The sequence below is a fragment of the Enhydra lutris genome, unplaced genomic scaffold, assembly GCF_002288905.1.
Source record: "Enhydra lutris kenyoni isolate GAN:26980312 unplaced genomic scaffold, ASM228890v2 scaffoldscaffold7, whole genome shotgun sequence".
Taxonomy (NCBI): Eukaryota; Metazoa; Chordata; class Mammalia; order Carnivora; family Mustelidae; genus Enhydra; species Enhydra lutris.
Genome location: NW_019154091.1, coordinates 235,080 through 261,387, shown reverse-complemented (window position 1 = coordinate 261,387; position 26,308 = coordinate 235,080). Strand labels below are relative to the sequence as shown.

Sequence of the window (26,308 nt, the reverse complement as noted above, 5' to 3'; positions counted from 1 at the left end):
AACCAGGGTCTCTGTGCAAAGAGACCATGAAGGAGGGTTGAAATCCAGCCCAAGGCTCCATTCATGGGGCTGCCTTTTTCTGGGAGGCAGTATCCTACCCACCAGACCACACAATGACAAGTGGCCCAAGCAGGACCTAAGTCCTCCCCCTTTTCATATATCTGTTTTCTTACTATTTCCCGAGTGACCACGAGATGCTGGAGTTACACCAAATTAACAAAAGTCACCATTCCTGCTTCTAATGGATTTTAACTTGTAGTGGGGAGGATAAACCACCAGGTGAGCAAACAAAGGAGATAATTTGTGGAATCTGTGATAAGGGCTATAAAGGAAACAGCTGATTTAATGAAGAGTGAGTAAGTTACAAGGTTACTTTAGAGTGGAAGGCCTCTGGAAGAGTTTTCTCACTTCTCTTCGAAGTGACATCATCCTGAAGCTACCATTTTCTTTTCCAGCTCAAAAAGTCCCCTCTACCACCACCACCACCACCACCATCACTACCACTTGAAGTGAAACCATCCACATTAAAAGAGGATCCACAGAAAGAGAGAATCAAAGCCAGGAAATGAGTCTCGTAACAATTAGAACCTCTACTTCATGTATGTAAAGCTCATTCCGGCCCTGTTGTTCCCAATTATTTGGACCAATAACTCCACAATGAGAAAGCTAGTCTGAGTGGCGTTTCTATCCTAACAGCTTTTTAAAAAAATAATGCAATTTGGAATTAGTAGGGATTATCTTGTTATAGGTGCATGCCCTAGACTACATATCACTATTTTGCACTGAGAAATGTGTTTATTTTTATTTTATCCTTCACTTCATCCAGTTACTGAGTGATCATCAATTAGCCTAATGCTTGCTTACCGACAAGTTCCATTACCTCCCTTAAAGACTCCTTAAACTTTCTTCTTTTAAAGAAAGCACTTGGGAACTCACTGAATAATGGATTATAATCAAAATACTTTGTGATGGATGTAAGATGAGTAATGTACATATATACCACCAAATAAAAATCTGTTGCTCTATACGATTTACCCATGTATGACTAAAAACAGGCAATAATTTTAAAAATAACTAAACAGAATTTGGCAAAGTCTTCCCTCGCTTTAAGGTATTTAAAGAATGTCAGTGGAGATACTTAGTAGGTTATATTAATCTAACCTAGTTGAGAAGAAACAGCGTCTTTAGAACTTCTGCGTGTCAGTTACAAAGAAGCAAATCTCTAAAAACAAAGAATCTGCTACTCTACTCACAATGGCCAATATTTACAAAAAACAGAAGTTGCAAATATGAGGCATGATTCAAAAACCCTCTACTGAGTGGCTGTATCAAATACTATTACTTAGCAGCTGTGTTCCAAAGACTCTTTAGGTGCTATGCACAGCCAACACAGGGGCAACTTTATTTTAGTGCCTTGGATCCTTGTTGCTCAGAGTACGGTTTGTGGTCCAGCAGCATCGGCATCACCCAGGAGCCTGTTAGAAATGCAGAATTTCAGCTCCAAGCCCTACTCCAATCTATGAATCAAAACCTACCATGTTAATACATCCCCAAGTAATTTGAGTACATATGAAAGTCGGAGGAGCACCTCCCTGTACATTCAAAAAAAAAAAAAAAAAAAGAATCTGATTTATAGGGCACCTGGGTGGCTCAGTTGGTTAAGCAACTGCCTTTGGCTCAGGTCATGATCCTGGAGTCCTGGGATCCAGTCCTGCATAGGGCTCCCAGCTCCACAGGGAGTCTGCTTCTCCCTCTGACCTTCTCTCCAGCTCATGCTCTCTCTCTCTCAAATAAATAAATAAAATCTTAAAAAAAAAAAGAATCTGATTTATATTCCCTATACTAAAAAGGAGATGTTGTCAGACTTTCAAATGTGAACAAGGACATGAGCACTGGTAATACATTAAACACTACTAGTGGGACAGTAAACGTTATTATACTGTTTTGGAAAACAATGGGCATTATCTACTAAAATTAAAGATGCATATGCCCCACATGCCAGCAATTCCACCCTAAGTTCATGCCCCGAAGAGACTCTTGCATGGTACACCAGGAGACACACAAAAAATGTCCTCAGCAGCATTTTCATACTAGCAAAAAAAATGGAATTAACTCAAGACCCAAAACCTAAATTGTGGGATATTCACACACTGGAATACATGAAAGTCATGACAGACACAAATTTCAAGAGAATGGTTATATTTGGCTAAGTGGTATAAAAGCAGACAGCGGGCTTCAAAGGTATTGGTTGCCATTTTTTCAGCTTGACTGAATACCTGTTAATTACTCTCCTTTATTCATATATACACTACATGAGCGTTTCAGTATGCGTGATACTGTAGATTTTATCTTACTCCCATTATTGCCACCCTCCATTAAGAGACTGATCTCCACCTGTCGCCACCTTACTTGAAGGTACATGAGAGGGTTACACTTCCTCATCTCCACTGACATCAGATTTGGCCACGTGACTTGCATTGGCCAATGGAAGGAGAGCAGTGGCAACACCTACAAGCAGAAACAGTTCAGCTCTGTCTCCTTTTCCCTCGGTCATGAGACTGGCACATCCTAGGTTAGTGCTGCTTCTTCAGACTGGATCCTGGGACAAAGATACGCGCAGAGTCCCAGCTACGGCAGCCAATCCACAGTAACTCACAGGCAACATGTAATGTGAGAAAGAAAGAAAGGCTTATAGTTGAAAGCCGCCAAGAATTCGGAATGATTACCACAGCATGATCTAACAAAAGCATCCTAATAGTATATATATTTAGAAAAGGACTCTGGCCTACAGATTCCTGCCTACTTTAGTTTAGGTGAATCTCTGATACACTGAGCACTTATGGGTTCCAACTACGGTTAGAGTTTTAAAACAGTGGTTTGCAAACATTTAGATCTTATTAACCAAACTTCCCCTCGAATTTTACCAAGTTAAAAACAATCTTTCCCAAGGGGCACCTTGGGCGGATCAGTTGGTTTAGAGCCAACTCTTGGTTTCGGGTCAGTCATGATCTGAGCATATGCGAATGAGCACCATGTGGGGCTTGGTGCTCAGCATGGAGTCCGCTTGAGATTCTCTCTCCCCCCCGGCCCCCCTCCCTGCCCCCCCCCGCACATGCTCCTGCTCTCTCTCAAATAAATAAAAATCTTGAAAAATAATCATTCCCATCTCATAATCAGAATGGCCATCATCAAGAAGAAAAGAAAACAAATGCTGACTAGAATGTGAAGAAAAGGGAACTTTATGCACTGCTGGCAGGGCCGTAAATTGGTACAGCCATTATGGAAAACAACATGGACGAACCTCAAAAAATGAAAAAACAGAACTACTATACGACCTAGCCATTCCACTTCTGGGAACATATTCAAAGGAAACAAAGATAATAACTTGAAAAGATATCTGCACTCCTGTGTCCAGAGCACCATTATTTACAAGAGCCAAAATATGGAAACAACCTAGTGTCCACTGACAGGCAAGTGGACAAAGAAGTTGTGATGTATATATTACATAAACACCTAATAGATTATTCAGCCATTAAAAACAACAACAACAACATCAAGGAAATCCTGACATTTGCGACAATATGGATGGGCCCTGAGGGCATTATGAAATGAAGTGAAATAAATCAAAAAGGGAAACAGAAATACCGTATGATCTAATTTATATGTACAATCTTAAAAAAGAGAGAGAGAGAGAAAGAAAGAAAAGACAAGAAAGAAAACAAAACCCCCAAACTCACAGAAAAGAAGATCAGACTTGTGGTTACCAGAGATTGGTGGTGGGGGTGGGGGCAACAGATGGGGGAATTTGAGGAAAGAGGGCAAAGAGTACAGACTTCCTGTTATAAGATACACAAGTACTAGGGACATAATCTGCAACACGATGACTATTGTTACCACTGCTGTAGGATATATAAAATTTGCTGAGAAAGTAAATCTTAACAGTTTCCCCACAAGGAGAAAAAGGGTTTTTTTCCCCCCTCATTTCTTTTTAGTCTACCTATATGGCATGTTAGATTTTAACTAAACTTACTGTGGTAATTATTTCACAATATTCATAAGTCAAACCTTTACGCTGTAAACCTGAAACTCACACAGTGACGTATGTCAATTATATCTCAATAAAACCGGAAAAAATTAAATATATATACAAAATCTAAAATTTTTTTTAAAGATTTTATTTATTTATTTGACAGAGATCACAAGTAGGCAGAGAAGCAGGCAGAGAGAGAGGAGGAGGCAGGCTCCCCACTGAGCAGAGAGCCCAATGCGGGGCTCGATCCCAGGACCCCGGGATCATGACCCAAGCTGAAGGCAGAGGCTTAACCCATTGAGCCACCCAGGCGCCCCCAAAATCTAGAATTTTTTAAATGATCTTTTTCTAAAAATAAGTGTACATTTTAATACCAAGAATGTAGAAGGAGAGGGGCGCCTGGCTGGCTGGGTTGGAAGAGCATGCGACTCTTGATCTTGGGGTTGTGAGTTCGAGTACCACATTTGAGGAAGAAATTACTTAAAATGAATGAATAAATTAAAACTTAAAAAATAAAAGAACGCAGAAGGGGCAAAATCTCGGACTAAAAGACAGCCTTTCCACTGAATACACTGAGATTTATAAAGAATTCACTCCATGATCCCCACCACAGTTTTGTCATGGGACAGCCCTGGTCTACAGAGACACATCAGGGACCGATTGATTTAAAGGAATAGAAATACCAGACACCCCTTATGAACTAAACTTCAGTTACAAAAATGAAAAACATTAATGTTCAAATTGCTTGTTTTTAAAAATTGGGAAAAAAATAGAGTATTATATGTGTGTTGATTTACTAAACCATTATCTCGGAGAAAATCTGCTCCTTGTGCTGGAGGAAGCATCCTGTTGCATTGCAAAGGTTAAATGATAAACTTGAAAAATCTGGCAGAGCTGTGAGGCAGGCCTGTCATGCCTCCTTACTAAGAAAGGCATTAAATGAGAGCTTAATACTTTGTTATATTCCCATAAAAAAAATGTTTTGAGTTCCTGTTACCAGTATTATAACATTTAATCAAAAATCTCAAAATCTGTCCATTAGGTGGGTATTTTCTATTTGTATAAATATATTTACATAAACTGTATATATTTGTATAAATTGTGTGTACTCTGCTCCTTTCATTTTCTCTTTGAGTATATCTCTTCTGTGTTTTGTTATTCAAAAGCGGGTAGTAACCAAACAGGATGTATTAGGTGGTCAGTTAAATTAGCTTCAGGAAGGTTATGGCAAACAAAACCAGAGCTCAGCTGATATATAAACTGTTTCCTTGTTTCACAAAAAATATTTGTTCAGGGGCCACCTGGGTGGCTCATGACCTGCCTTCGGCTCAGGTCATGATCCCGGAGTCCCAGGATCGAGTCCCACATCGGGCTCCCAGCTCCATGGGGAGTCTGCTCTGACTCCTCCCCTCTCATTCTCTCTCTCACTCTCTCTCTCTCAAATAAATGAGTAAAATCTTTAAAAAAATTTGCTCATTCTTTTGAATACTCAATTAAGTACTTAACTGTCTAATCGTAGAATCGGTTCATAAAGAAGGATTATGTCAAATTATTTAAGTTGTTTATGCAGGACCCAAACAGCAGGTTGACTTTATGGCTGTTCAGTTTTCTTTAACTATTTTCATTTTAAGCACTAAATCTGTGTAAACTTAAATGTTCACCAACCTCTATCAATGATTAACTCCTTCCATTTAAGCAAAAATGATGTTTAATAGACTTTTAAGTATCAGTTTCATTACCTGAACCTCAGCTTCTCCATTTCTTTTTTTTTTTCTTTAATAAACATATATTTTTATCCACAGGGGTACAGGTCTGTGAATCGCCAGGTTTACACACTTCACAGCACTCACCATAGCACATACCCTCCCCAATGTCCATAACCCCACCCCCCGAACCCCCCTCCCATCAACCTTCAGTTTGTTTTGTGAGATTAAGAGTCACTTATGGTTTGAGCTTCTCCATTTCTTATCTACAATTCCCTTTTCCCAAAGAATTTACCATCAAATCAGCACATATTCCACACAGCTCTAAACATATCCCTCTGGTTGTCCTGTGTTCACCCCGACACCACTCTCTGTCATTCTGCTGTGACCTCATGCCAAACCTGCCTCCCTTGGGTGCTCATCAGAATCCAGAGGACACTCTAATCCCATTTATGGATATCAGAGACCTTGACAGCTCAACTACTGAGTTCATACTGAAAAACTTTCTTCTCCATTCAAGCTAGCCCTACATCTATTACTAAAATAATTTCCCATTTTTAGCCCTTTGATTTCATCATTTTCATCCACTGAAATGGATTACTTCCTACATTGCTTATTTGGGGTTCCTAATGTTTCACACAGACTCAGTGCCTTCTACTAGATTACCCAAACCAGGTAAATTATTCTCTCTTCTCTGCTTCCTTTATTCAATACAATTTCCTTTATTCAACTTTTCCACTTCTCTACTTTCTACCCAAATGTTCCTAACACCCAGGAACTTTCATCTCATTCAACAGGCAATGATAAAAGTATCCAACCTCAAAGAAATCTACCCAAATTAATGTAAGACTAAGGGTACAGAGAGGAAAGAATAGTCAAATTAAATGTCAAAAGTATAGTTAGCAATTTTCCTATCGCTTAACAGTTTAAAAAAGATAAACATTTTTAAAAATGAAAAGTATCCATTTGGTTGTCTAATGCCCATTCCCCCATGACAGAAAGGCCAGGCTGCATTACCTGTGGTATTTTAATAGACCACCTGGCCCTCAAGAGAAATCAGTATGGTGATGTAAAAGAAATCTCAAGAATTCCAAATGCACTATTGCTGCTTGGCAGAGGTATATAATTCATTGTATCCAGTTAAGAATAGATAACTAGAAAAAAAGTATACAAATGTCTTCTGCTAATGTCCTGCAGCTAAACAAGGAATAGGAACTGCCCACAGTAACAATTCTAAGGAATGCAGGTGAACCCATTCAGTAACTATCCCACAGACTTTATTAAGTGTAAGTCTCAAATTGGTCCAAACAACAGCTGAGTTATAGTAATTTATGTATCTTATAAATTTTTATCATTGTTCAGCTCCTTTAAAAGTGCTTAGAAGGGCCGCCTGGGTGGCTCAGTGGGTTAAAGCCTCTGCCTTCAGCTCAGGTCATGATCTCACGGTCTTGGGATAGAGCCCCGCATCGGGCTCTCTGCTCAGCAGGGAGACTGCTTCCCTCTCTCTCTCTCTCTGCTTGCCTCTCTGCCTACTTGTGATCTCTCACTCTCTGTGTGTCAAATAAATAAATAAAAATCTAAAAAAAAAATAAAAATAAATAAAAGTGCTTAGAAACTGAGAGGTGTCTGGTGTTTCAGTTGGTTAAGCACCCAACTCTTGCTTTTGGCTCAGGTCATGATCTCAGGGTTCTGGGATCAAGCCCCATGTCCGGCTCTGTGCTGGGAGCCCCGTAGGCTTAGGATTCTCTCTTCTTCTCCCTCTGTCCTTCCCCCCAAACCCATGCACACACAGTCTTTCACTGTCTAATAAATAAATAAATAAAATCTTTTTTTTTTTTTTTAAGTACTTATAAACTGAAATTTAAGACACACTACTTCACAAATACTGTCCTCCCTGGTTAAAAGGCTCACCTCTAAAGTACCATGAAAGTATCTCCTGCTCCCCCCCCCCTTTTTTGTGGCTAAAATACATAATTAGCTTCTTTTAAAAATCTTGAGTTCTTTGACTTAAACTGAATGTAAGCACTCACAAAAGTTTCATTTAGGTAGGAGGGAGTGATATCAAACTTTCTTGGCAAGTTAGGAAAAACTGGGAGAAGCAAAAGGACAATTAACTGCCATTTTAGTAGCACTGAATTGCCGTAAAATTGGTGGTCCTGATAATTCCCTAACAAACACAAAAGCTTGAGCAGTCATGGACATGATTCAGCTACTGATATCCAAAAACTAGCTGACTGCATAAAACACTCACTCACTTCCAAGACTGTCCACTGAGAGAAAAGAGTAATACCATAAAATTTATTAATTCTTTCTATATGCCTAGAAGACAACCAAACATTTGTAAAGAATTTGTTTTACACCCAGAGAAATAATCAGTGGGTATAATAAATCTTCTGTATAATAAATCTGTATAATAAATATAATATAAATCCTCCACACATCTCAGTTTTTCAAAGAAAACCAGACTCAGAGCAACTGACTTTGTTTTCAGAATCACAACCTCAAGGTCACTAGTTAGTTAATTTAATTATTTTTTGGAAGAATGCTTTAGAAGGATATGCCAAAACAAGCTACTGAATCAACTAAACCACAATCTGCAGTTAAACCATTTCTACTTACTGAGAAAATGCTGACAGAATAAATACGTGTGTGTCCAAAGAACTAAGGATACTGCATAAACAAAGTACAATTTATCCTACCAAGTGCCATCGGTTAGATTGTATCTAGTCCCTATCAAACCGACCAACTAAAAATTGAGGGGGGGGATTCAATCATTTAACTAGACATTCTGATTAAATTCACAGCACTTACAAATTCTTTTTATAACACAGGAAGCCAGCTATTACCAGAAATACCCGCTAGAGCTATGATTTGAAAAAACTTGAGGAATAGTTGGATAGTGAGGAGTTCAATCAGAGAACTCTGTTTTGAAGTTGAGAAACTGCTTTTCAATAATAAAACGGAGTATATTTCTCTTACTCTATGTTAAACATTTCTTACATGTATCTTATTTAAAAACTGCCACTTAATGACTCTCTCCTTTAACTGACGAGCAATCGACATTCATTAATTTCCTGAGAACTACTCTTGAGAACATCCCCTTCTCATCAGTCATTCATGTATAAGGTCATATGAGACTTTATTTAGAAGGCTACGCCAAAACAAGCTAATGAATAAAACTAAAGCACAATTCGCAGATAGCCTTGCTACTGAAAACTGGTATGTTTACTTTTCTTTAATAAATATTGAGCCACTTTTTTTTCTTTTTTACTTCAGCTGTGAGGAAACTTACAGGTACATCAGAAATTCAAATCTATGATCAATTTATTCATCTTAATGTTAAACTCCTAGTTTTATTTTCTCTGGTCCCAGTTTCCAGTTTCGTAATTCTTTTTTTTTTAAACCAACATTTCTTGTAGGTGTTGTTTTTTATAAACTGATTCAACGTTTCTGTGTAAAACAGTGTATATAAGAATAAAACATAAATACATTTCTGATCCAGTTTTCTCTGGCTCTTCTGAATCTGAAATACTTAAATTGAGAAAGTAAGTGGTAAGTTCATCAGCATTTCAAATGAGTAAAAATTATTATTCGGAATTCATACAAAAGTACACTTTCATACTTTTCCCTATAACACACGCTTATATTCTTAGAGAGAATTCAATTCTAAAAATGCAAACCCACTTCTGGGCCAACATAAATATACACTTAGCTCTCTGTATAATTAAACTGAAAACTGAAAATGAAAGCTTCCAGAATTTTAAGGTGCAGAAGGGATGCCAAAGTGCCAAAGTTTAAAAGAAAAAGAAAATCCTATTTTTAAGAACAGAGAAAGGAAGAAAGGAAGCTAACATGCCAACATTTAAAAGAAAAAGAAAACTTGTTTTTAAGAAAAGTGAAAGGAAAACGTGGTTTTCCCCATGTAAAGTTGGCATTTTTCTTCTACATTTTAAGACCTGGAGTGTCCCATAATTTTCATGGTATCTCATTTCAACTATGTATTCAAAGCACATCTATCTGTCTACCTCCCCATACTCTCCCCTATCTCAGAGGTGAAGCAGCACACTCATGCACAGGCCATACTAAATTACATTACCTTCCAGAGTTAGGAAACAGGCCAGCAACCCTCCCTGCGGTGTTCCTCAGGTGGGAGCCTAACATCACCTTCCCTAGGTAGGACACCACCCAGGGAGATGACGCTGGTCTTCTACCTTCCCAAACTGCACTTTCCCTTAAGAGTCCTCCCAGAGTGCTGTGGAGTTCAAGTGCACCGAGTCAGTAAAAAGGACTACGCAGATTAGGTAAATGGCAAGTACACAGTGTTATGTTACTCAATTATCTTGGCAGCGAACTGAAACAATGGCCTCTGTATCTTTACTCCCTGCAGTCAAGTCTCTCCTCTACCCTTTGGCCGGGGCTGTGCACCTTTTTATTCAAATATCAGTTTTTTAAAAAAAATGGGAGGGGAAAAGCTCTAAGTTCAACTTCAAGTTCAAGCTAACTACCCTCAAAGCCACCTAAAAAACAACTGCGTTGTCATGATGGTCTTTGCTCAAAAATGTCCTGACTACCATTCCTTCTTTCCCAGCTCATTTAAAATTGTGCTTCTGATATCCGCTAGCACAGAGGTGTTTTTTTTTTTTAATTACTTTGCTTTTTCTCACAGAAGCAATAGGTCTTCAGTGAAAAACGAAAAAAAAAAAAAAAAACCCAAGGATACATAAAAATTGTTTATTCTGGAAACCCATTATTCAGAGATAATCACTGATGACATATTCGTATATATAACTTTTTTTAACAATACTTTTTCTCTATATATGTATAAAACAAAAATAGGCTCATATTGTACATATTATTTTATATCCCGCTTTTTGCATTTCATAAAACATCCCCCAAATTTCCTTATCAATAATATTCTACAAAGTTACTTTTGATGGTTATTGCAATTTCCTCCTTCTAAAACTCCTAGGAGCTCCAAAATTTCCACTTTCTTTGCTACCTCTCCTTCTCCACTCATTCCCCAGTATGACCATCGCAACTAAAAGGTCTTCATTTAATGAACACATCCTAAACACTGCCAGATAACTGACATTCTGTATTCATTTTTCCATTTTTTATAGCCATTTCATTTATATTGTTAGATAATTGTGAATAAGTTACTGCACCTGTCCCATGACGCTCCAAAGCAAGGCCAGATTACCACTGAGTCTATGGTGTGTCTCCCCCACAATCTGCCATATATATTTCAAAATGATAATAACTCCAAACACATTAAGAGTCACAAAAAGGTATGATTTTTCCCAGAAAAGCTACCTCATTTTTTCTTTAAAAATTACAGAACATTAATGTTTTTCTCTCTTTTGGTGCTTCTTTGCTAATGCTGAAACGCATGCTTAGATTGCCTATACAGGACTGAGAAAGGGGTAGGTTATGTCCTAAAGAGTAGTATGATTTAATTTTCTTTCCTAGTTTTTATTTAAATTTCAGTGAGTGCAATTACACTAATACAGTGCAGTATTAGTTTCAGGTAGAGAACTTACTGATTCAAGAGTAACATGATTTTAAATTCAGATTATAAAATCTATGCACAGACTCCCATACCTGAGTATACAGATTTCAGGCAAGTATGTGATGCGAAATCACTGGCAAATGCTTTATGCTATATTTGAAACTGTACAAAGCTTCCTGAGCTATTTGCTATCCTTTCATTAAATGAATTAATCAACAACAGGACTTGCATTGAGTGATTTTAGGGGGAAATTCCAAGTGACTTATACAGCAAATCTCCACACTTCAATTGAGAGAGATGATTTTCTTTCAAAAAATCCAATGTTCAAGAAGTATCAACACACTAATGATACTGACAGTAGTTAAGAGTTTGGGCTCCAAAGTCAAACTGCTTTGGCTTAAATTCTGACTTTCATTAGCTGTGGGAACTATGCCTCTATACCTCAGTTTCCTCATGAAAAAAAACCCTCCCTCACTGGGTTTTTCTGAAGATTAAGTGACTTAATACACGTAAAGTATGTAGATCAGTGTATTAAGCCCTCAAAAATGTTAATTATCAGCATCATTAGTCATCATTCTTTCTATACTTTTATAAAACGTTCAAAACCTAGTTTTCCATCCCTTTTGCCCCTTATTAAGGAATACAATGCCATATGATCACAAAAATATTATATATCGCTGTATTGAACCCCCAGCTTGTAATCTGCAGGTCCACTGTTCTGTTCCAATTGACTTTTAAAAATCAACTGAGGTTTAATAGTTACCTTTTATATAATTTATCACAGCCCTTTTTTAAAAAAGATTTATTTATTTATTTGAGAGAGAGACAGCAAGGCGGGGATGGGAAGAGGGAGAGAGAAGCTTTTTTGCAGACTTCTGTTCAGCACAGAGCCCAAAGCAGGTTTTGGTCTCACAACCCTGAGATTATGACCTGAACTGAAACCAAGAGCTGGACACTTAACTACTGCGTCATCCAGGTGCCTCTATCCCATCCTACTTTTAATTTAATTAATTAAACTGCCAGCAAGCTATAAAGTGTTGTGTATATATACTGACCACTATGTACATACACTACACAGTACTTACATATCCCAGACAAGACAGTTCTTTAGGAAACCAGTGTTTTAAAAGAAAAAAAAAAAGAAAATGAAAGCTGGAATAGGAAGTACCTGTAATACCATTATTAGGTTTACATATCATCTCTGATGTATTTTTTCATTTTCATCTACCATTTTAAAAAGAGATCTTAATCCAGCAAACTGGATTCAAGTTATTTAACACAGCTGATTGCTCAAGAATGAAAATCACTCCTTCTTAAAGTTCATCCTGAATTCACAGGTGAACTCTGCATTTTCTTTAATTACTCAACTAATAAATGAGCAAGTATTTACTGAACACCCAGAAATGTAGCTGTATCATAAAGTGCCTTTTTTTAATAAGTGCCCCATAAAATTGCAGAAGGAAGAGACCACTTCTTTTTTTAGTACCTGCCCACCCCTCAATGCCCTTACTTTGCTAAAAACATTATTGCCTTTACCTACATGAAGGTCATCCTTTACTAGTTTATGAGGTTTTGATACAAAATTCTACATATTTCCCATTCAGTATTAGTCAAAATGTGGGTGTTCACTAAAAATATGTTGAAAGAAGGAATGAACAAAACAAATGGTGAGCAGAACCTTAAAGGACAACTAAGATTTAGAGAGATGGGGGAGAAAAAGGCAGAGGTGGTGGGGGGAGGACAAGGTGACTGGTTAGCAGCGAGAAGAGTACTGGAGAAATAAATAGACAGGTCTGTATGGAACATTCCCGTCACCATGCAGCAAAATGGTAGACTGGGTAAGATCTGGAATTCCTGATCTGGAATCTCCTAGGGGACTTAGAACTTCATTTTCTAAATTAGGCCCATAGTTTCTAAACACTTAGTTTTAATGCAGAGCAATTATTTGTTTAAATTAAACCCTATGTGAAATCCCTACATATAAAATTGGAACAAACGAAGCGGTATAGGGTTTCGCAACCTGGTTCCCACCCACTTGGTCTTCAGCTACCCAACTTGAGAAGAACCAGGAGCCCCCTCATGGGAGCAAAACTCAAAAACTACTGGTTAGAAAAAAGTCTGGAAGGACAGATACCAAAGTGCTCAGAGTATTTACTTCTAAAGCACTAGGTTGGCCTATGTTGGGGGTGGGGTGTATGGTAAGGAAGGACTTGAAATACCCTTTTCCCTTTTTAAATCTTGCATATGTTTGTATTATTTGAATTTTTGCTCATATTGAGCACTTTTTATTTTTTAATTTAAAAAGTAATAAATAAGAGACCATTACTCAGAAATAGCACTTTTAATGGTTAAACATCAACTGCATTGCCACATTTTAATGAATCATTTCCCTATAGCGGAACATTTTCTTAGCTAAATTACACTATAATGAAAATGAACATCTTTGTGCATAATAATTTCCCATATTTAGAATTATTTCCTTAGCATAAATTTAGACAAGTTGGCAGTTTCAATTGAGGTTCTACGATGCACTGTTTAAAATAGGACTCTGTAGAACATAAAAATATAAAATGCAGTAAGTATCTTTAAAAAGCCATCCTATATTAGCAAAATTAGATTCCAGCACTCATGTTTAAGCTACATAAAATCTAATTTACAAAACTAATTAGCCAAGTTTCCACATCTCAAAAGTATACTAAAGAGAAATTTGAATCAGAACTTGAAATCTCTCTACCTTTCATGAATTTTTCATAACTTCTCTTGCCACTTATCGAAACCGTACCCTTAAAGAATTTTTCCTTCACAGTTGGGTTTCACAATCGAATTCTGTGAAGTCACAGTACTGTGACAGTACAATCATTCTCTGGCAACAAATTGACATCATTAGATTCTTATTTGTTAGTTCTTTGGGGTATATGGATGTTCTATTTTTACTTCTTTTTTTTTTTTTTAAAGATTTTATTTATTTATTTGACAGAGATCACAAGTAGGCAGAGAGGCAGGCAGAGAGAGAGGAGGAAGCAGGCTCCCTGCTGAGCAGAGAGCCCGATGCGGGGCTCGATCCCAGGACCCTGAGATCATGACCTGAGCCGAAGGCAGTGGCTTAACCCACTGAGCCACCCAGGTGCCCCTATTTTTACTTCTTTTAAGACCAAAATTTATTTTCTGTTGCCTCTCCATTAAGCTCATAAGATGGATACATTTTAATCTAATTTATTCTCTTTCCTCCTAGCCATCTTTATAAAACTGTCTTTTGGTGAGTGCTCAGAAAAATGCCTATCCAAACAAAATACAAACGACCACTGGGTTGCCTCCTCTCGTCAATAATCTGTCACTGCTCTGCACTCTCTGGGAAGAAAAACTCCCAGATCAGAGAGTCTGTTGTTCTTTTTCATCTCTCTGCTACTGTTTTAATATAAGAGTGCTTTTTGTTAAATTACCTTTTAAGTAAATCAGCATGGTTCTATCACTAACATGATTCCAACAGAGAAAAGAAGAATTTCCAATGAAACCTTTTCCTTTTTCCAAAAGCAAGTATTATCAGAAATGCCAAGGTCATCTGACTACTATGTAACAGTTTTAAAATTAAGACTGTTTAGACTCTATCAACAAAGACTTGCTTAGTCCCTACCGGTTACCAAGCACTAAGCTAAATACCAGCAGTTCAACATGAGTAAAACAGAAGCAAGATCGACTCTTGCAGACCTTTCCATCAGTGCAAAGGCACTGGGGCAGACTATAAATCTTTATGAAATGGGAGGTTCCAGTACCAAAAATAGTGGAAAGATTCTTTAGAAAAAATAGATTAGAACTAACTTTGGGATACCTGCCACATGGAGCTAAAGAATTTGTATTTTATATTCAAATAGAGAAAGCCTGGGCACTCAAAGGGATCTTTAGAAAATATTCATCTATTTAGGCCCTTCTTGAAACTTTCAGTGGCTTCTCACTTCCTCTAAGAGAAATGCCAATTCTTTAATAAGCCTAACTAAATCCTGCCTTATTATCATCCCCACCCACCCAAGACCTCGGGCTGTCGTCACACAGGGCTTTTTCTCTGTTTCGCCTATTGCAGATTTTCAAAGTTTACATATCACAACCTAGTAACTATGTGTGACATACGTGCTTCTATGTGATTTCTTTTTTAAAATGCAGGTCACAACCCACTCCACTGAACTGACATTCTACTCCTGAGTGCCTAGGTGTCTGCAGTTTGAAAAATACTTTAGTACACCACCCTCTCTCTTAATGACCTTTGCATTATGTTCTTTTTTCCTGAAAACTCTTGCTTTTACGTGGCTACCTCCTATTCTACTTTGTGACCTTAGTTGGTTTTTTTTTTTTTTTAAGATTTTATTTATTTGAGAGAGAGAGAGCATGAAAGGGGCGAGGGGCAGAGGGAGAAGCCCGCTCCCTGATGAGCAGAGGGCCTGATGTGGGACTTGATCCTGGGACTCCAGGATCATGACCTGAGCCGAAGGCAGTTGCTTAACCAACTGAGCCACCCAGGTGCCCGGTTTTGTTTTTTTTTTTTTTAAAGATTTTATTTATTTGTCAGAGAGAGGGAGGGAGCACAAGCAGGGGGAGCAGCAGGTGGAGGGAGAATCAGGCCCCCTGCTGAGCAAGGAGCCTGATGCAGGACTTGATCCCAGAACTCTGGGAACCAGACCTGAGGCAAAGGCAGAAGCTTAATCGACTGAGCCACAGGTGTCCCTGTGACCTTAGCTCTTAACCATCACTTCCCCGACCCTCCTAGATGAGGTCTCCCTTCTCTGTGGTCCCAAAGTACCCCAAACTTTCTAACACTTATTATACTCTACTGTAACTGTTCTGCACTAGTTGTCTTTGCAGGCTGCAAACTCCATGAAAGCAAGGACTCATTCATCTTCACTGGCAAATCCCAAGGGCCTAGACTAGTGCCTATTACATATTCGACAGTCTGTAAATATTCGAGGAGTAAAAAAGTTAGAATATAGACTTAATAATCTATGTATTTAACCACACAATGAAAAGATCAGCCACTTAAAAACTGTTCAGAAGTTTAGCTACTTCCAAGGAAAATAAATTCTCAGTTCCTATTTTGTAAAGTATTAAGTTCCTAGGCTAGCCTACAAAACACACACGACACAGTTAACTGATAAGAGGACCTCCGTATTTCCCGCTCCACAAAGACAACAGGATTTTCACTCCCCTAAGTAGAAGAACACGGGATTAAAGGGGCGCTTTTCTTTCTTTTTACCCCATCAGCAATTCCTGGAGAAAGTGACTGTTAAGGGCTGAGACAGGGATAAAAGTCAATACTCCAGACAGGCCCCTCCCCCGAACTCTCACTGGCTCTCTCTCTCTTGGATGCCTTCAAGGAAAGTTTTCCTTTCCATTCCAACTCCTAGGAGGGCAACTTCCTGATCAAGAACTTTCCCTCCCTGCAGGGGAGACCTGACCCACAGCTTTTTAAGTGCTACAGTTTCCTCTGGGTAGGTAAATTAAGAAGGAAAAGAGTAAGCACAGATCTAAACTAAATTCTCCAATTCAGCTTTACCAGAAATAACAATGAAACTATATTTTAACAGCATTTTAATCTTCATCTGGTTTCTTGACCCTGATCTCAACTTGACCAGAATGTGGAGACAGGGGAATGTAATTAGCATACTGAAAAGCTTACACGTGAACAGTATTCATTGCAGTCTGACTTCTGGGTCCTAGAAGAAGAGTACCATGGAGAAGCAACGTGGGGGAAAGGGGAAGAGGAGTGAAATAAAGAAGGTTCTTCTACCTTTTCCTATCTAGAATTTCTCTTGGGCAAAAAATGTCGTTGAATCTAAATGTCGGCAAAAAATAAGTTGAATCTATTTTAATATCTCACAACCTTTCCTTCCAAATTCTCATTCTTGTTTTTCTTTTCTCTTCTTCCAGAGCCTTTATGCTATCCAAAGATCTCCATTTTCAACACTCACACTTTTAGAAATACTGCAAATTTTGTCAAACCTGTAATACGATCCCCTACTACTTACCTCTCCTATCTTTACTCAGGTCAAAATTCCCATTTCCTCAGTGTAGCTGATGGGGGGGGGGGGAGCAATCTGATTAAATCCATTCGTATTATAATAGAATAACTGACTGACAGTCCTAGCCTTTGATCCCTACTGGAGATACATATGTTTTATTTTCATATATATTTTAAAACACACACACATACATTATTCTTAAGCTATAGAAATGTAATTATGGTAATCTCAGAGAAAAGATGTGAGGTGCCTAGATGCTCACTATAAAGGAGGCAGGTCTGCTCTGACCAGCATTTCTCAGGGATCCTGCCCCCAAAACTGTTCCCATTTTACACTGCTCTCGACATTCAGTCCTCAGTAAGTCCTAAAAACTCCAGAGTGTGAAGAAGGCCAGCTTGGAAAACATCTGTAGCTCTGGGAGATGTTTATATCCATTGGGTGAGTTAGTAACAATCACTATTAGGTTGGACAGGTTATCTCAAATATTCTGATAATCATTCCATTAGCTAAAAGAAAAACAGACACTCAGGTTACATACTGAAATTATTCATTCTACTAAGAAAGTCAGTGAGGCATAAAAGGGTTAAATAACATTTCCATTGTTTTATAATTTAGTAGTTGAGAAGCAGGATTGGACTGACCTTCGTACTTTCAATCAGTTGCTTATCCATAATTCCACTTGGAAATCTTTAGTTTTATTTTCTATAATACTTCTGAAATTTGAAAGTAAAATTTTTTTGAACAGTTACATTAGAGCAATAGGAAAATGAGCTTGAACTCCTGAGAGGCAGGTGCCATGTCTTTTTCAGTGGTTTTTGCTATAAAAGAGCTAAGGCTAACACTGAATTTGTGTGTACTCAGAAATTAACCACAAAAGAAGCCTAGCTGCATTCATTGAGCCATAAGTGGCTCTTAACTTCAGTGCCACCAAAAATATTTATTTGCCACCCACAGATGGGTCTAACTGTAGTAAAAGACTACAAAAACTTAGGAAAACAAGATCTTTGCCTGAGAAGTTAAGCAAATGAAATTTTAACTGAATAACTGGTGTTTGCCATTTTTTAGTATTTTGTTTAGCCAGCCATCAAAATAAGTTATTTGTAATTAAAATGATAACTGGGACTGTTTTCAAGCCAAGCACTGAATATATGAAAACACCAGCTGTGTGTGGTCTCTCTTCAATCTGGTCATAGCATACCTTTTGTGGCTTTTCTCAAGAGAATAGAAAGGGAAACAGGAGGAAAGATGATCAAGAATTAACAGGTAAGGTATTCAGGAAAACATTAATGGCCCTTACTCCACTTTCCCCAAATAGAAGCATTATGTTGCCTGCTATCAGGTTGGTTGGCTTTTTTTGGTCAGTAATAGCCCCAAAACCTAAATTTTTTTCTATAAATAAATAACATAATACAACAATAAAAAAAAATACCCAACATGAAAGGAAGAAAGAAAACAGATAATCACATCAAAATATGTGCAAAGGATTTGAATAGACATTTCTCCAAAGAAGCTATACAAAGAGCAAGTAAGCACATGAGAAGACCCACAACACGATTAGCCCCGAGATAAATGCAAATCAGTATCACTTCACACCCACTAGAATGGCTGTAACAAGAACTAGCCAACGGATCATCACAAGCGTCGGTGAATACGAGAAACTGGAACCTTCATACAGCGTTTGGCCGGAATGTAAAAGGATGCCCCCTACTATACAAAAGTTTGGCAGTTTCACAAAAAGTTAAACACGCAGACACCCAAGAGAGATGAAAGCATATGCTCACATAAAAACCTACACACAAATGTTTATGGCAGCGGCCTTATTCACAAGAGCCAAAAAGTGGAAACATCCTGAATGTCCATGAATGGATAAACAGTATGTGATATTATGGTACACTGATACAATGGAATATTATCCAGCCATAAAAAAAGAATAAAGTTCTGATACACCCTACAACATGGATGAATGTTGGAAACATTTTGCTATGTCAAAGAAGCCAGACACCAAAAGCCACATATTGTAGGATTCCTTTTATATGAAATTTCCAGACTAGGCACATCCATAGAGAAAGAAAGTAGATTAGCAACTGCCAGAGGGTGGGGTAAAGGAGAAATGAGAAATGACTGCTAATGGGTACAGGGTTTCACTCTGAGGTGATGAAAATGTTCAGGATAGTGGTGATAGTTGCAAAACTTTGTGACTAAAGTAAAAGCCACACTTTAAAAAGATGAATTTTATGGTATGGGCAGTGTATCTCAATTAAAAAAAAAAAACCAAGTGTTCACTTACAGAAAGATGACATATATGTGTAACAGATTCGTAAAGGTAATATACATAATTGTGTACAAAAACGTAATCGCCCAATGCAGATGAATGTTTGGGTTTTTTTTAATTTCTTTTCAGCATTCCAGAATTCATTATTGTTTGTTTGTTTGTTTGTTTTTTTAATTGAGATACATTTCACTTACTTAAAAGAATGAAAGAAGGAGGTGAGACGAAGCAACTGCCGAGCCCCGAAGTGGTGGAGCTGGGGTGTGCCCGAGCCCGCCGGGCGGCGTCTCCATCCGAGCTCACCTTCCACCGGTCCCGCAGCCACCCCCCCGCTGCCGGGCCCAGCGTCCGGGGCCGCCCGCCCGCAGCTGCCCGGCATCCCCGTCCGCGCCCAGGGCCAGCCCGCCGTCCCGCCCGAGGTGGGGTAGGCGCGGGGGCCCCGGGGGAGGGGACCTGGCGGCTCCCGAGGGGCGCGCGGCCGCCCCGCACAGCCCGGGCCCTCCCGCGCCCTCCCGCGCCCTCCCGCGCCCCGGCCGCAGGGTCCCAGCCCGGGCCCACCCCACCTCCCTCCAGTACTTGGGATGCGCCCGAACCCCGCGCCGCGGCCAAAGCCCAGACTTCCCCTCCATTATCACCTGCCCCGGAGCGCGGCCGCCCCGGCCGGTGTGAGCAGAGGGGACCCCGCCTCCTCAGACGCGACCTCGGCACCCGGGGCGGGGGGTGGAAGGAGCATTCACCTAGTGCCCCCGCGGCGGCGCGGCAGTTGCCCCCGGCCGCGGCTCCTTCCTGCTGGCGCGCCTCCTCTCGCCCTCGCGGCCCCGCGCTGACAGCCCGGGAGCCGGCGCCCGCGGCTCGCTCGATCCCCGCCCCCGCGCGGCCGCCCCGCGCACGCGCAGCCCCGCCGCCGCCCGAGGGGAAGCTAGCGCTTGGTGATGTGGCCGCGGGGGCGGCGACCGGGAGCGCGAGCACCGCCCCTCCCCGACCCCCGGCCGCACCCTGAAAGCCGCCGCCCGGGGCGCGGGTTGGAGGGGAGGACGGAGGAGTCTTTAGGGAACCGTACCCCGGAGAGAGGGACTGTGGCCTTTTGGCAGCGCCCTGTCATCCCCGCAGACCCACGCCCATCCACATCGCCAGCTGCTCCTAGGTCCGAACCCCCAAATCTATGACTCATGATTTCTGTGCTCAGACCAGGGGCCTCCTGGTGGCTGCGTTCGTGTTTCCTTCTCGCAGACTGGAATGAAAACCAAGGCGTCTGTAACTCTGTGCTTGCCTTTGCGCAGAGCCTCGCTGAAGGCGCCGTGTCTCGCTGAGGACGGAGAGACGAGGGGGTGCACCAGTAGGGGATGGGATTGAGGGCCGCTCCCAGCACCTTCCCCGGGGAGCGAGGTGTAGACGCCAAGTGCATGGGCGCAGTGGAGATGACTGGGATGCCAATACTTTTCCAAGCTCGCCACAGTCCAGGTGAAAGTGACCAAAGTTTGCAGCGCAACCCCCCCACCATCCCAGACCTCTTACCTAACTATTGAGCCCCTTTAGAATGACTCAGGTAATGGCCTATGCCTGCGGGATATTCCAGGGACTGTCCTCAGGCACTTATTTCCAAAGGCTGTCATTTTTAAAATTACACAGCTAGTGGCCCTCTTTTCCTCAGAGCAGAGCTCCCACTGTCCAGCAGTGACTTAGTATCAGCTTTTCAGATGCTAAGGGACACCAGAGCGTACATTTATCCAGTTTTTTTTCTTTTTTGTTTTTGTGCTTTGCAATCAGCTTGAATTTTGACCTTAACCTTCTGGGTGAAGTGTGTTTATGTACCCGTCTTGACCATCTGCAGTAATGCCTTTTACAATGGCGAAAGCAGCTGTTCTTCGCAATCTAAACACTGTTAGGAATGAAAGGCTAATTGCAAAGAATACGGAAAAACAGGGTTCTGACTGTATTTCGAAGTGGGTTTTGTTCTCACTGTTCTGAACCATATTACCACTTGCAGGTAAATAGCTGTTCTTAAAAGTTTGCCTGTAGTAAAACTCCAACCCGGTAAGTGTACCTCCCTGGGACTGTACAGTTTTTGGAGACTTCTGCGCTGAGTTTTAATCAGAGAAACCACCCTCTCCCAGTTTTGAAAATCTACCACCATTTTTTTTTTCTCACTGATTCTGAGCCGGAGGTTTCAGTTGCCCTAAATTTCATTAGGTGGGAAGCCTTCTCCTTACGGGGTGCTGTCATTCTGTGTGCCACAATATAGTGAGTATTTTTTAGATATTTTAAGCTCTAAGTTGGAATCCAAATCCAAACTAAATTTCAACTCTGGAAATAGCTCAGGGTAGAATTGGGTCAAGAGACACCCCTTTCTGAAAAATTAGATCCTAATGTGTGCGGGCAACAATGCTCACATCACTACTTCCTCTTCTGCCTGACAGCTGGCAAGTTAAATTGTGAAGCAAGTGGCTTAGAATTGAAGATCCGTATTAATCACTGCTGCGATGATTGCTAGAAGAAAACCTGGGAGTTAGGAGAGTGTGTAACAATGGGACTTGTCTGTTCGCTCTAGGGGTAAAAAAGATCTCTTTGAGGAAGTGACATTTAATCGGAGCCTTGAAGAATAAGGAAGAGTAGGTCTGACAACAAAGGGAAAGGGGTGGGGAGTGCCCTTGTAGAAACCGCAGGTTTGAAGGCTCTTGGGTAGGAAGGGACTCCACCTGAGGCTAGAATGAGGCGACTAGTGCTGAAGGAGATGTGTGTACATGGCTTGAGGGCCATGGTGAAAATTTTGGACCTAATCCTAAAGACAAAAGAAAGCCACTGAAGAGTTGGAGAGACTCCATCTGTGCACGATCCAATTCGTGTTTGCCAATGACATTTCTGCTTGCAGTGTGGGAACTGAGGAAGAAGGCAGCAGCAGAGGGTGTGTGAAACCCAGTCTGCAGGTATGGGAGAGTAGAAGACGGTGGATCAAGGACATCAATCAGAATTAGATCCATAAGCGCCTAATCATTGGCTGCATGTAAAAGGTGGGGGAATGAAAAGTATCCAGAAGGGTGCCTGGGTGGCTCCGTTGGTTAAGAGACTGCCTTCTGCTCAGGTCATGATCCTGGAGTCCCAGAATCGAGTCCTGCATTGGGCTGTTTGGCAGGGAGTCTGCTTCTCCCTCTGACCCTCCCCCTTCTCATGCGCGCTCTCTCTCTCTCTCTCTTTCACACACACACACACACACACACACACACACACACACTCTCTCTCTCTCTCTCTCTCAAAAAAAAAAAATCTTAAAAAAAAAAAAAAAAAGAAAGAAAAGAAAGAAAGAAAGAAAAGTGTCCCAAAATGACTCCCAGGTTTCTAGCGTGAGTTCATCCCATTCCCCGGGATGGGGAGTCTGGAGGGGGAGGTCTCAAGGGGACAAGTTTGAGTTGCTTTAAATATGTTGAGTTCGCTGTCTCTATGAGACATCCAAGTGAAGATGCTGAGTATATATTTACAAAATAAATCTGGAACACAAAGTAGAGATCTGGACGGAAGATGAAATCAAACCCAAATGTTTAGAGAGCAAGGAATATGACTTGCTTGTAAGAACTTAACCTCTAAACTTTAGAAAAAATGAACAGAAGCGAAGGGTACCTAATACTATGTGTGAGACACTCCACAGACAATATTTTTATTTTATCCTTTACACCCTATGTGGATGGTATTATAATTGCATTTTTCATATAAGGACACTAAGGGTTAAATCTTTGGTCAAATTTACTTGAATTCTCAATTTAAAAAGACCAATTGAATAAGAATCTCTGTGGGTAATTCTGATGATCACTGAGGTTTAGAAATTTAAAAGTGCAGACTGCTTAAAAGTGGTCACACAAACCATATAAAATACCTATTTTAAACAATGATTAAAATAAGATAAAATAAAATTAAAAAAGAAACCATGATTCCAAGAACATGTAGCCGATGCAGCAAATGTTTGTGGATACACGTCCCTGTTTCTTTCACCTAAGCACACCCCCCCCCCATTATCAATGCCCTTCCTGGGAAACTCTGGAATGTTCATTTGTTCATTCATGCAGTAAGTAGTTATGGTGAACCTTCTACCGTGTACCAAGTAACAACAGTCATTCAGTTATTCACAAATATTAATTGAGCACTTACTAAACACCATGCTGTTTCATGCTCTGGGAATATAGCAGTGAACAAAATAAACAGATGTCTGCCCTACAGAGTTTACATTCAGGTGGGGAAAGACAAACAGACATATATGTGTATATGAATACAGGTATCTGTATACAGGTATATATACGTAGAAAGATGTATATATCCCACATGGCAATAACTACAATGACTACAAATAAAACAGGAGAAAGAGTTGGAGAGTTCAGGGTATAGAGAGAAGGGGAGACAGTTTTATACAGGGCAATCCATAGAGGTCCTGCGGTTTGAGCAGAAAGGAGTGAGGGAGCAACTATGGTATCCGGAGAAGGTACAGCCAGCACAAAGGTCCTGAGGCAAAAGTGTGTGTGAGGTGTTCAAGATACAGCAAGGAGTCCTGGAGTGGCTGGAATGAGAAGTAGCTAGAGGCAGGTCATGAGGCTTGTAGGCCATTGTAGGTAAGACCTTTGGCTTTCACTGTGAGAGAGACAGGAACCACTGAAAGGGGCTGGACAGAGAAATGGCCCACTCTGACAGTTTCAAAGGGATGACCATGGAGAGCTGAGTGAGGAGGCAAGGGTGGAAGCAGGATGACCAGTAAGGATGCTCTTCCAATAATCCAGTCAAGGGGGGTGGGGCTGGGTGGCTCAGTCAATTAAGCATCTGCTTTTGGCTCAGGTCTTGACCCCTGGGTCCTGAGTTTGAGTCCTACATTGGGCTCCTTGCTCAGCGGGGAGCCTGCTTCTCCCTCTGCCTGCCGTTCCTCCTGCTCGTGCTCTCTCTCTCACACACACAAATAAATAAATGAAATCTTAAAAAAAAAATCCAGGTGCGAGAGATGGCAGCACAGACCAGGGTGGTCAAAGAGGTAAGTGGTAAGAAGGTGCTGCACTCTGGATCATTTGACAGGAGAGCTCACAGGCAAGATTTGCTAATGGATTGAAAGATGGGTAAGAGAAAAAGAAGAAAGAGAAAGGCGGTTAAGGATGTCTCCAAAGGTTTTGGCTCAAGCAGTTGGAAAACTGGAGTTGCCATTTGCCAAAATGGCGGATGATAAGAAAAGTCAAGAGCTGGTATGAGAACCTCTGGGAGGGTCTACTCTTCTAAGCGCCTGGTCTGTGGGAACAAATTCAGTGCTCACAACAACTCTCTAAGGTACATCCTGTTGTTATACCTATTTTATTGTTGAGGAATTGAGATATTGCTCTATACGGTACTTCAGATTCCACTGCTGTGAATGGTGATAATACTCCAGAGGTTACCACTGCACTGTCTCTCCAGGAAGGCAGACGACTATATATACAAGGACAACAAAATCTAGAGCTACAATGGGAAAGTCTGAGGATGCCGTAGCTGTACAAAGCAGAAGCATCTTCCAGGAGGCACCTGGGTGGCTCAGTGGGTTAAGCCTCTGCCTTTGGCTCAGGTCCTTGTCTCAGGGTCCTGGGATTGAGCCCCACATCGGGCTCTCTGCTCAGCGGGGAGTCTGCTTCCCCCACCCCCACCTGCCTCTGCCTACTTGTGCTCTCTCTCTGCCAAATAAATAAATAAAATCTTAAAAAAAAAAAAAAGCATCTTCCAAAGTTTGGAGGTCAGGGAGACAGGCAGGGGATTGGGAAAGACTTGTAGGAGGAAGTGATTTTAAGCTCCAATCTAAAGGATCACCAGCCATGCCAATGAAAATTTTAGGACCAGGGATAGGAAAAAGAGTAGTCAGGTAGAGGTTAGTCCTAAGCACTTTTACAAAAAAGGTGGGGAGGGGATTTTGAGGAATTTAAAGAAGTTCAGTATGATGTTTTTATTTCTTTTAGACTACCTTGTTCATTGGTCCCTTTTGGGAGTTTCTCTCCACAAACAGGGTAATGTTTCAAGGGTTCCCTATCCCTGGTTTCTTTAGAACATACCCCTGAGGGAGCAGAGGTCCTGCTGTCCTTGACAATTCATCAGGTTCTTGTTGTTCCTCAACTGTGCCCACAAGGTCCTGCCTGTGGACTTTGAACTACCTGTTCTCATTAACAAGGACACTCCAGTCTCCTGTACACCTTCCTGGGTCCACGCCCAGGGCTTAAGGCTCTCTCTGCTTCCATGACCCCCAGTGAAAAGCATGATCATAGAACTTAAAACATAAGTTATAGACAGATACTCTTTTCTTATCTGTCCATGTCCCTACTAGGTTGTCAGCAGAGTCTTTACAACTAGGCTGGCACAATGTTGTCAGCCCTGAATGGAATTTTGATTATTTTCTTCTTGAAATGAATGAATGGATACATTTTGATTTACCCTCCTTTACTTTTAGTGGTGCTGCTACTGGCTTTTTGATGATCTGTTCTGGTTCCGCTCGCAACAGAATTATTAATTTATTTTAAAATTTTAGTTACATATAGCATTGTTCTAGCTTCTTTAACTTGACCTTGTTGGGTTTTCGCTGACAGACGGGCTTTGCACAATACTGGGACGCTGGTGGCTGAGCTCTTTTTTGGGGACATCTGCACATTGATTACTCTTCTAGGGATGAAGGTGTGGCCTTGCTGATACTGTCTGGTTTAAGAACCATGCAAAACTCAGTATTCGTAACCATTCTCTTGAATGGATGCTTGTATATCCTCCGCCTCAAAACAAGAGTATAGAACACCGCTCATAGCCTCGTTTCTAAGGATC

At 40.7% G+C, this 26,308-nt stretch overlaps 1 protein-coding gene across 1 annotated transcript in view; it reads right to left on the bottom strand.

Moving 5' to 3' along the window:
* LOC111142177 (solute carrier family 41 member 2) overlaps positions 1-20,145 on the bottom strand; it is a 115,909-nt gene extending 95,764 nt beyond the window's left edge. The window contains exon 1 of the mRNA XM_022495184.1: positions 20,093-20,145. The gene's annotated coding sequence lies outside the window, so the exon portion shown is untranslated. The remainder of the gene's footprint in view (positions 1-20,092) is intronic.
* Between the last annotated feature and the right edge of the window lie 6,163 nt (positions 20,146-26,308).